Raw genomic sequence first — 9,857 nt, 5'->3', positions numbered from 1 at the left:
GTAATTTGACAAAATTGGACGACTTTATGTCCATGTCTGACTATCCTAAGACTAGAACATAAAAATACAATAAATGATAGAAAAAAGCCTTTACTTGTCACTGTTTTATTTACATATATGTACCACTAATAGGTCCTGAGAATTTAGCGTTTGATTGCAGGTTTATATACTGTACCACTTACATAGGTCCTAGGCTATTAAAGTTTGAATGTAGGTTTGTACACGATACCAGTTATAGGCCCTGAGTTATTAGGGCTTGAATATAACTTTCTTGTAGGTTTATATACCGTTCCACTTACAGGTCCTGAGTTATTACTGTTTAAATATAGGTTTGGGTACCGTACCACTTACAGATACTGAGTTATTACTATTTGAATGTAGGTTTGCGTACCTTACCACTTACAGGTCCTGAGTTATTACCGTTTGAAGTTAGATTTTCGTACCGTGCCATTTACAAATCCTGAGTTAATACTGTTTCAATGTAGGTTTGCGTACCGTACAACTATAGGTCCTCAGTTATAATTGTTTGAATGTTGGTTTGGGTACCGTAGCACTTACAGTATATGTCTTGAGTTGTAATTGTTTGAATGTAGGTTTTCGTATAGTACCACCTACAGGTCCTGAGTTAATACTGTTTCACTATAGGCTTGCGTACCGTACAACTTACACGTCCTGAGTTAATACTGTTTCACTGTAGGTTTGCGTACCGTACAACTTGCAGGTCCTCACTTATTACTGCTTGAATGTAGGTTTGTGTACCGTACCACTTACAGGTCCTGAGTTTTTACTATTTGAATGTAAGGTTTGTGTAACGGTCCAAAGTTATTAAGGCTTCAAAAATGTTAACACTTTCGGCGTCAAAATGTCACATCACAAACATTCTGAATGTTGAACACAGCCAAACACTGCTCTAGAATGACACATGGTTTACTTTTCTTTCGCAGAAGAATCGCCATCTTCGGCGACACCACTGTAGCCGAAACCTCAACAACCCCAATCGACCAGGGCAACCACATTCAGGTCAGGGGAAAGAAAAAGAGATGTAGTAGCCGTGTTAAGAGAATGTCGCTCTCGTCGCCATCGTCGCAAGGCGTCCATGGTCCTGTCCAGAGTTACCGTCCGATCGTCTGCTTAGTTCTCTTGTTGTTCTTGTCCTAGTGCTTTTTTTGTATGTTTGGTGTTGTGTATTATTTCTGTTGTGTTGAGATCGTTGTGCTTCTTGTGTTCAGCTTGCTTCACAGGAAAAGTTGTAGAAAGTGGTGCAGGAACTGGCTGAACAGTATATTCCCCCCCCCCCCCCATTCGAAGGACTTGCACATTTTGTTCTTTAACATAAATAGATCATAAGCTTAACTGGTAATTTACATTCTGTGAGATCATAGTACAGGGTGGGTCAAAAGTCACAGTCGGTTAATATTATTATTGTGATACAAAAGCTGTAATCAATGTAGAAAGTGTGTTGAACTGAACAAGTAGGGCAACCATACATACGAGTAACGCACCCAGCTACAACGTGGCTTTCAACTGCAGCATTTGGATGGTCTTCTATCTGAAAACCTGACTCGTAACCACAGTATTGGCATTTACTGACCTCTATCGGAAAACATACGAATTTTTACCACACAACGCAATGTGAGGAGTATAAACGTTCCTCTCAACCTAAGAAAACCTATTTATGTCAATTTCGCTTGGGGATAATACGTTCTTCAACTATAGATAGTATTGCAGCTGCTACCATCGAGAGAGAATATACCGAGAATTCTTTGTGCCACTGAACTGTCTTTAGGAATCCGTACAAGATGTTGAAGAAATAACACTTTGGTCACCAGGAAAAGTTTCACCTTCCATTTGTTTTTTTATTTTATTTTATAGATAGACTGTTATTGATATACAGGGTGTCTCATAAGTAATAGCACAAATTGACACAGGTGAAAGTACATGATAATAGAAGCAAAAAGCCTCAGAAAACATGGGTCTGCAAACGAGCCGTTTTCGAAATAATCGCGAATGTGTTATTACAAGCCGCCACTGACTTCATTGTTTGTAAACGTGGTCCTAGTTGGTAAAATGCTAATAATGTGTGGTTACAAGGCGTCATTGATTGCATTTTGTAAACACCGTGTGCTTTACTCCTTGCGGGTTCCGAGTTTGCGCTCCGAGGTGGCGTTGTAATCAAACAGGATAGATACAATCAGTACAGATAATTGTACATGCTTGTGACCAATTTACTGAGACTTTTTTGCTTCTATTATCATGTACTTTCACCTGTGACAGTTTGCGCTATTACTTATGAGACACCCTGTATATCAATAACAGCCTATCTAAAAAAGAAAACAAAAAAGCAAAAAAACAACTGGAAGGTGAAACTTTTCCTGGTGACCGAAGTGTTATTTCTTCAACATCTTGTACGGATTCCTAAAGACAGTTCAGTGGCACAATGAATTCTCGGTATTTTCTCTCGATGGTAGCAGCTGCATATTTTCTTGTATTTGGAATACTTAGGTATCCACTTCAGGGACATCGAGTCAAGCACAACAACCCATCTTCTACATCTGCTGGTTCCTTACCCTCAAGTCATTTCACTCGTAACTTTGCAACAGGAAATTGTTTAGTACATCCGGTAAGTAGCTTCCACTTTCCAACCGGGAATTCACATACAATCACCATAGCACGGTTGTAGGTGCTGAATACGAAAAACAGTCACTTGAATAACCGCGACGATAGTCAGAAGCTTGTTTTGGATTTGTGACCTTTAGTATGCTGCCAACCATACATGAATGGATTTGTAACGGTATGTTAATACAGTAGGATTTAATTGTACAAGTAAAGCTTTTTTTCTATCTTATAACTACACGCTGTAATATAGCTTAAGGCGAAGAGGGACAACTACGCAACAGGCATGCATTTATTCCAATATCGTCGGAATGAGCAATGCTACTAAAAAGATCTCCGCCAGAAATGAAGAGTATGAATTTCTCCCCATGTGGCAAGTGGAAGCGGTTTCCTAAGTTGATTATTAAGCCTTATACGATTTTTGAAAAATATGATGAATTAGTATTTACCGAATCCCATGTATTCCTTATGGGACATCAACTTCAACTTCAAGTTACGGCTCATCAAATGGGAGTTTCGAATTTTCCTACTGCTATGACATAGTTCGACGTGTCCTTTTTCCGTCCATGTACTTTTCTACGTCATCGGATGTTTGATATTCCCGAGAGAACGAATAAAATAATGGTCCCATAAGCCTAGTGTATTTCTCCTTGCCTCCTACGGCCATCCTGGCAGTGTTGCCAAACCTGATGTGCATAATAGAGCTAAATTTCACCATTAATATAGCTAAAAAGGACTTTCTAGGAGCTAGATTAACGAAGGCTGCATAAAGTGCATACTAGGGTAATTTTAGTTGTCAGAGGGGTGGGGGTGCTGCTATTACCGTTAGCTTTAAAGTGATGGCAATTTATTCTTAGTTTTCACCGCCCAGATTTGGCGGCATCACCCATCTCAATAATCCAATGATGTTAATATAAAATCGAAAATAAAGGGTACCCGGATAACAAAATTGTCATCTTCATCTTAGCCACAGCGCTATATATAAAAATACATGGGTAGGAAAGAAGAGGTGGGTGACGCAGCCTATTGCAATACGAATATCACGTCACGTGCAAAATGTACACTCATGGCAAAAGTTGGTATTTATGGGCCGGAGCCAGTGGTGGCATCATAGTAGGGCTGAGGGCGGGTGCCCCAGTTCACAGTGAAACGAGTGCACGAAAGAGCCAGATCTGGCTCCAAAAGAGCGAAGTTGGCAACAGTGATCAGCAGCTGCCCCAGCGAGAAAGACCTAGGGGAAATTGTCCCTCCTCGCCTTAAATCTTCTAATAAAACCTCCTAAATCCATCTATGCTTTGTTCAGCTGTTCGTTCATTCAGTAAGCAATCGATTAAGGATTACCAACGCCATATCTTGAATTAGTTCAGTGTTTGGCAACTGCCTGAGCCGAGAGACGTTCCCTTAAAATTAGTAATTTTAGTTTGAGCATCGATTTTCATTTAAAAATATCTTGTATGTAGTGGGAATATTCTGAGTAATTGGAATTTCTCGGCGTTCAAAATGCTACATTCCAATGAAAGATCAGCTCTTACCAAATGGATTTCATGATGCTAGACTTAGCAAACAAGAAGACTTCTTTACATTCAGTAGTTGTCAACAAGTCTAAAAATATTGAAATATTACTCCTTGTGAATATGCCATAATTAATGTATTTATATTTGATATCATGGTTACTTGTTCATTACTGCATAAAGTTAAAGAGAATTATATAGGTATTCACTAGTAAAATGTGTATTAACCGGGGCATCGACTTTTATAAATATTAATTTATTGTGCCTCGGTTTCACAGAGGTTGAGAACAACTGATCTATCTCAGATTTCACGGCATACGCTAACAACTCACTCGACAAGATAAGTTTCCTTACTCACATCCTTTCTATTCTGTGCATTGCCTGATAACGACTCAAACGTTCAAGGGGTGTTCCTAGTTGATCTGCCAGTGCGTTGAAATCTTGGTTCCGCCCTTGTCTGGCGTGTATAGTGGAACCGCAAACAAAACAACCTGCGCAGATCCGCTACTCCTGTGCACCGTACTTCCACGAGGAGGAGAGGGGGAGAGTGGACCATGCTTCCTTATGCCCCGAGAGTAGTGGGGTTTGTGGTACTATTGGCGCGATAAATGATGAACCCCCCTCAGGCAGATTTGGCTACACTTAAAACTTGCTCAACATGCCCATATGAGCTTTTTGCTCAAGTGTGGTACTCCGTCTAATCCAAGATTTTTGTAAAAATGCCCTCGGGAAGTTCCTGTGAAATGATGAGCCCCCTCAGATTGATTTGCCTACACTTACAAAAGGCACTTCTGTGAGATTGTTGTCCATAAATGTGTTAAAAATATGCCCCTCTTGATATTTTTTTTGGATACACTTAAAACTAAGCCAAGATACACACACACACACACACACACACACACAGAGCACATTGTTGAACCCAACTGATATTTTTTATTAAGTATAGAGTTTTGATTTGAACCCCAAGAAATTTTATATAAATACCAAAGCCAAAAATATTCACACACATATACACACACACACACTAAATATACAAAACACACTGCTGAACCCAACTGATATTTTTTTATTAAGCATAGAATTTTGATTTGAACCCCAAGAAATTTTATATAATAAACCAACAAAATTCTAATATTTATTTTTGTTTAACAGGTACAACAAGTTCTGAGCACATAAGCAGTTTCTGAGGAATACAAGGCAGCAGCAGCAGCAAGCAAATAACTTATAGAAGGCAGTGTGTATCCTATCTAATTGCATGGATAATCTTGACACAGGATTTTTTGAGAGAAGATGTATTTCAAAATACATAAAATCTAAGTCACTTGTTGATGATTTAAAGCTTAGATTCTTTGGCCTGTCCGAGTATGACCTGTTTACAGTGCAAAATGAAACTGAAATGCAGTGGGTGCTTGCCAGTGACAGGCCATTCCAATGCCTCTATCTCAATTTTATCACCAAGTTTGAAAAGCTTGTATACAGCTGGTTCAGGAGAATTGTTGGATTGTTTGTTAATTTTTATACAGACAGGTGCCATTATAATTTAAGGTTGAAATTGTTTGACAATTATTGGTTCAACAATTGCTATGAGCATTGTTTAGAGTATAGGATGCCCATGATTGCATCTCAGAGTTTAAATTGGAGACATTATACATATTCAAATAAAATTATTAACAAGATATCTAAAAATAAGAAGATTGAATTTGTTACAACTGAAAATGGGAATTTGTACAGTGGTGAAGATTTCAATCCAGAGTTTGTATCATATTCCAACTATATATATTTGAATGAGCTTGTCATGTATTTTATAAGGCAAAAATTTAGAGATTGCACTTATGATTGTATTGTTGAGGCACTGGGGCAGAATAATTTGCATGACATATGCAACCGTGGGAGAGTTTTGTCCAGCCTCTCAGTGTGATTTCAGGCACAGGAATCTGGCAGTTGGGAATCAACCCGCAGCAGGCAGCCCTGATTATTTCAGCAGAGACAGCAATCAAGGTAAATAAATATTTGCTGCAAGTGTAAATCCATGCCCATTATAGCCAGGCTCGGGTCTGTATGCAGGAAGAGGCAAGATATTTGTTTGAAATCTGCTTGGGTATAATTTTCTGAATCCTGTACCTAATAATAGCATCACAGCATAACTCTGATAGAGATAGGGACATTGAGTATCAATATTCAGAACAAACCTCTATAAGATATGACAACCTGCAACAATCTGGATGTATGAGATGTTTTATTGATTATAACTCCATTAAGCCTTGTTTCCATGATTATGAAAAACTAAATATGCTGACCAAGGCAGTAATTTATTTTATTAAAAACATAAACTAACGTAACGTTTCAACCTTCTAACAAGGTCTTCTTCAGACTCTGTATCAAGTACAAAAGTAACCAGATACAACAAGAAGGGTAATATATATACACAAACATTACTCCCTCCAGACTATTTAGAAAATTGTTTGGAACTTTCTAGCAGATGACTTTCACTTTCCAACTTTACTTTCACCTAAAAGGCTAAACACAATTACTTCCATATAGAATGTGGTTGGACTTTTTAATCTCACGCAGAAAAATGAAGGGAAAAGAGCGTGAGATTAAAAAGTCCAACCACATTCTATATGGAAGTAATTGTGTTTAGCCTTTTAGGTGAAAGTAAATTTGGAAAGTGAAAGTCATCTGCTAGAAAGTTCCAAACAACTTTCTAAATAGTCTGGAGGGAGTAATGTTTGTGTATATATATTACCCTTCTTGTTGTATCTGGTTACTTTTGTACTTGATACAGAGTCTGAAGAAGACCTTGTTAGAAGGTTGAAACGTTACGTTAGTTTATGTTTTTAATAAAATAAATTACTGCCTTGGTCAGCATACTTAGTTTTATTGATTCTCTATTTTTCAGGCTCTCTTGTTACAATCTTGTTTCTCTCTATTGCCATCACTATAATAATATCTGCCACATGTTCTATGATTATATGCTGTATAGGATCTTCTCATCAGAGTAACAAATTTCCTGTCTTGTTTCACATGCAGTTCCAAATCCCTGCCCATCACAGCCTGGCTCGGGTCTGTATACAGGAAGAGGCAAGATATTTGTTTGAAATCTGCTCTGAAGCCTGTACCTAATAATAGCATCACAGCATAACTCTGATAGAGATAGGGACATTGAGTATCAATAAAATATTCAGAACAAACCTCTATAAGATATCACAACCTGCAACAATCTGGATGTATGAGATGTTTTATTGATTCTGTATTTTTCAGGCTCTCTTGTTACAATCTTGTTTCTCTCTGCAATATTGCCATCACTATAACAATATCTGCCACATGTTCTATGATTATATGCTCTAACAACATAAACCTGAAAACATATCTGTAATCAATAACTTGTCAGTAATCAATTCTAACAAGTTTAATTTTTAATAGGCTCTTCCTGTCTTGTTTTACATGCAGTTCCAAATCCCTGCCCATCAGTGCTGTAGAAATATCAGCCAGGCTCGGGTTTATGTGTAGGAAGAGGCAAGATATTTGTTTGAAATCTGCTTGGGTATAATTTTCTGAAGCCTGTACCTAATAATAGCATCACAGCATAGCTCTGTCAGAGATAAAGACATATTTTTCAGGCTCTCTTGTTACAATCTTGTTTCTCTCTGCATCACTATAATAATATCTGCCACATGTTCTATGATTATATGCTCTAACAACTTCAATGAAAACATATTTGTAATCAACAATAATTATTCTTGTCAGTAATCAATTCTAACAAGTTTAATTCTTAATAGGTTCTTCTCCTCATCAGTGTAACAAATTTCCTGTCTTGTTTCATATGCAGTTCCATCCCTGCCCATCAGTGCTGTAGAAATATCAGCCAGGCTCGGGTCTGTGTGTAGGAACAGGCAAGATATTTGTAGTTGAAATTTGCATGCAATAATCTGGATGTATGAGATGTTTTATTGATTTTATGTTTCTGTATTTTTCAGGCTCTCTTGTTACAATCTTGTTTCTCTCAGCAACATTGCCACCACTATAATAATATCTGCCACATGTTCTATGCTAACAACTTCATAATCTAAACCTGAAAACATATCTGTAATCAATAACAGTAATCAATTCTAACAAGTTTAATTTTTAATAGGCTCTTCTCCTGTCTTGTTTTGCATGTAGTTCCAAATCCCTGCTCATCAGTGCTGTAGAAATATCAGTCAGGCTCGGGTCTGTATGTAGGAAGAGGCATAGTTGAAATCTGCTTGGGTATAATTTTCTGAAGCCTGTACCTAATAATAACATCACAGCATAACTCTGATAAAGAAGCAGCCATTAATGCAGATATTTGTGAAAACATTGACAGGCAAGACAGTGACCCTGGAGGTAAATCCAGAGGACACTGTTGCTGCTTTGAAGCAGAAAATACAGGATAAGAAGGGAATCCCTCCCGATCAACCGAGGCTCATATTTGCATGCAAGCAGCTTGAGGATGACAGGGTGCTTTCAGATTACAACATACAGAAGGAATCAATAAAATATAGTTATATTCAGAACAAAACCTCTATAAGATATGACAACCTGCAACAATCTGGATGTATGAGATGTTTTATTGATTTTATATTTCTGTATTTTTCAGGCTCTCTTGTTACAATCTTGTTTCTCTCTGCACCATCACTATAATAATATCTGCCACATGCTCTATGCTAACAACTTCATAATCGATGCATGAAAACATATCTGTAATCAATAATTGTCAGTAATCAATTCTAACAAGTTTAATTCTTAATAGGCTCGTCTCATCATCAGTGTAAAAAATTTCCTGTCTTGTTTCACATGCAGTTCCATCCCTGCCCATCAGTGCTGTAGAAATATCAGCCAGGCTCGGGTCTGTGTGCAGGAAGAGGCATGATACCTGCAGTGGTACATAAAATTTTGAAATCTGCTTGGGTATAATTTTCTGAAGCCTGTACCTCATCACAGCACAGCTCTGTCAGAGATAGGGACATTGAGTATAAACTTAATTGAAAACATATCTGTAATCAATAAGTCACTAACAAGTTTAATTCTTAATAGGCTCTTCTCTGTGTTGTTTAACATGCAGCTCCATCCCTGCCCATCAGTGCTGTAGAAATATCAGCCAGGCTCGGGGGGTCTGTATGCAGGAACAGGCATAGTTGAAATCTGCTTGGGTATAATTTTCTGAAGCCTGTACCTAATGATAACATCACAGCACAGCTCTGTCAGAGACAGGGACATTGAGTATAAACTTTATTGTGAAAACATATCTGTAATCAATAATCATTATTCTTGTCAGTAATCAATTCCTTCTCATCAGTGTAACAAATTTCCTGTCTTGTTTCACATGCAGTTCCATCCCTGCCCATCAGTGCTGTAGAAATATCAGCCAGGCTCGGGGGGTCTGTATGCAGGAACAGGCATAGTTGAAATCTGCTTGGGTATAATTTTCTGAAGCCTGTACCTAATAATAACATCACAGAACAGCTCTGTCAGAGACAGGGACATTGAGTATAAACCTCTATAAGATATGACAACCTGCAACAATCTGGATGTATGAGATGTTTTATTGTTTTTATGTTTCTGTATTTTTCAGGTTCTCTCTTGTTACAATCTCATTGCCCTGCCACATGTTCTATGATTATATGCTCTAACAACTTATCTGTAATCAATAATAATTTTTCTTGTCAGTAGCTCTTCTCATCAGTGTAACAAATTTCCTGTCTTGTTTTGCAT

The 9,857-nt window shown here is 37.8% G+C and overlaps 1 long non-coding RNA gene across 1 annotated transcript in view; it reads left to right on the top strand.

Annotated features, from left to right (window-relative positions):
• Positions 1 to 941: 941 nt before the first annotated feature.
• The window catches only part of LOC145978256 (uncharacterized), an 18,266-nt gene continuing 9,350 nt past the window's right edge, over positions 942 to 9,857 (top strand). The window contains exon 1 of the long non-coding RNA XR_014440663.1: positions 942 to 1,020. This is a non-coding gene — a long non-coding RNA (uncharacterized LOC145978256). The remainder of the gene's footprint in view (positions 1,021 to 9,857) is intronic.

This window comes from Lepisma saccharinum, chromosome 1 (assembly GCF_977018435.1).
Source record: "Lepisma saccharinum chromosome 1, izLepSacc3.1, whole genome shotgun sequence".
NCBI lineage: Eukaryota > Metazoa > Arthropoda > Insecta > Zygentoma > Lepismatidae > Lepisma > Lepisma saccharinum.
This window is presented reverse-complemented; position numbering and strand designations above follow the sequence as displayed.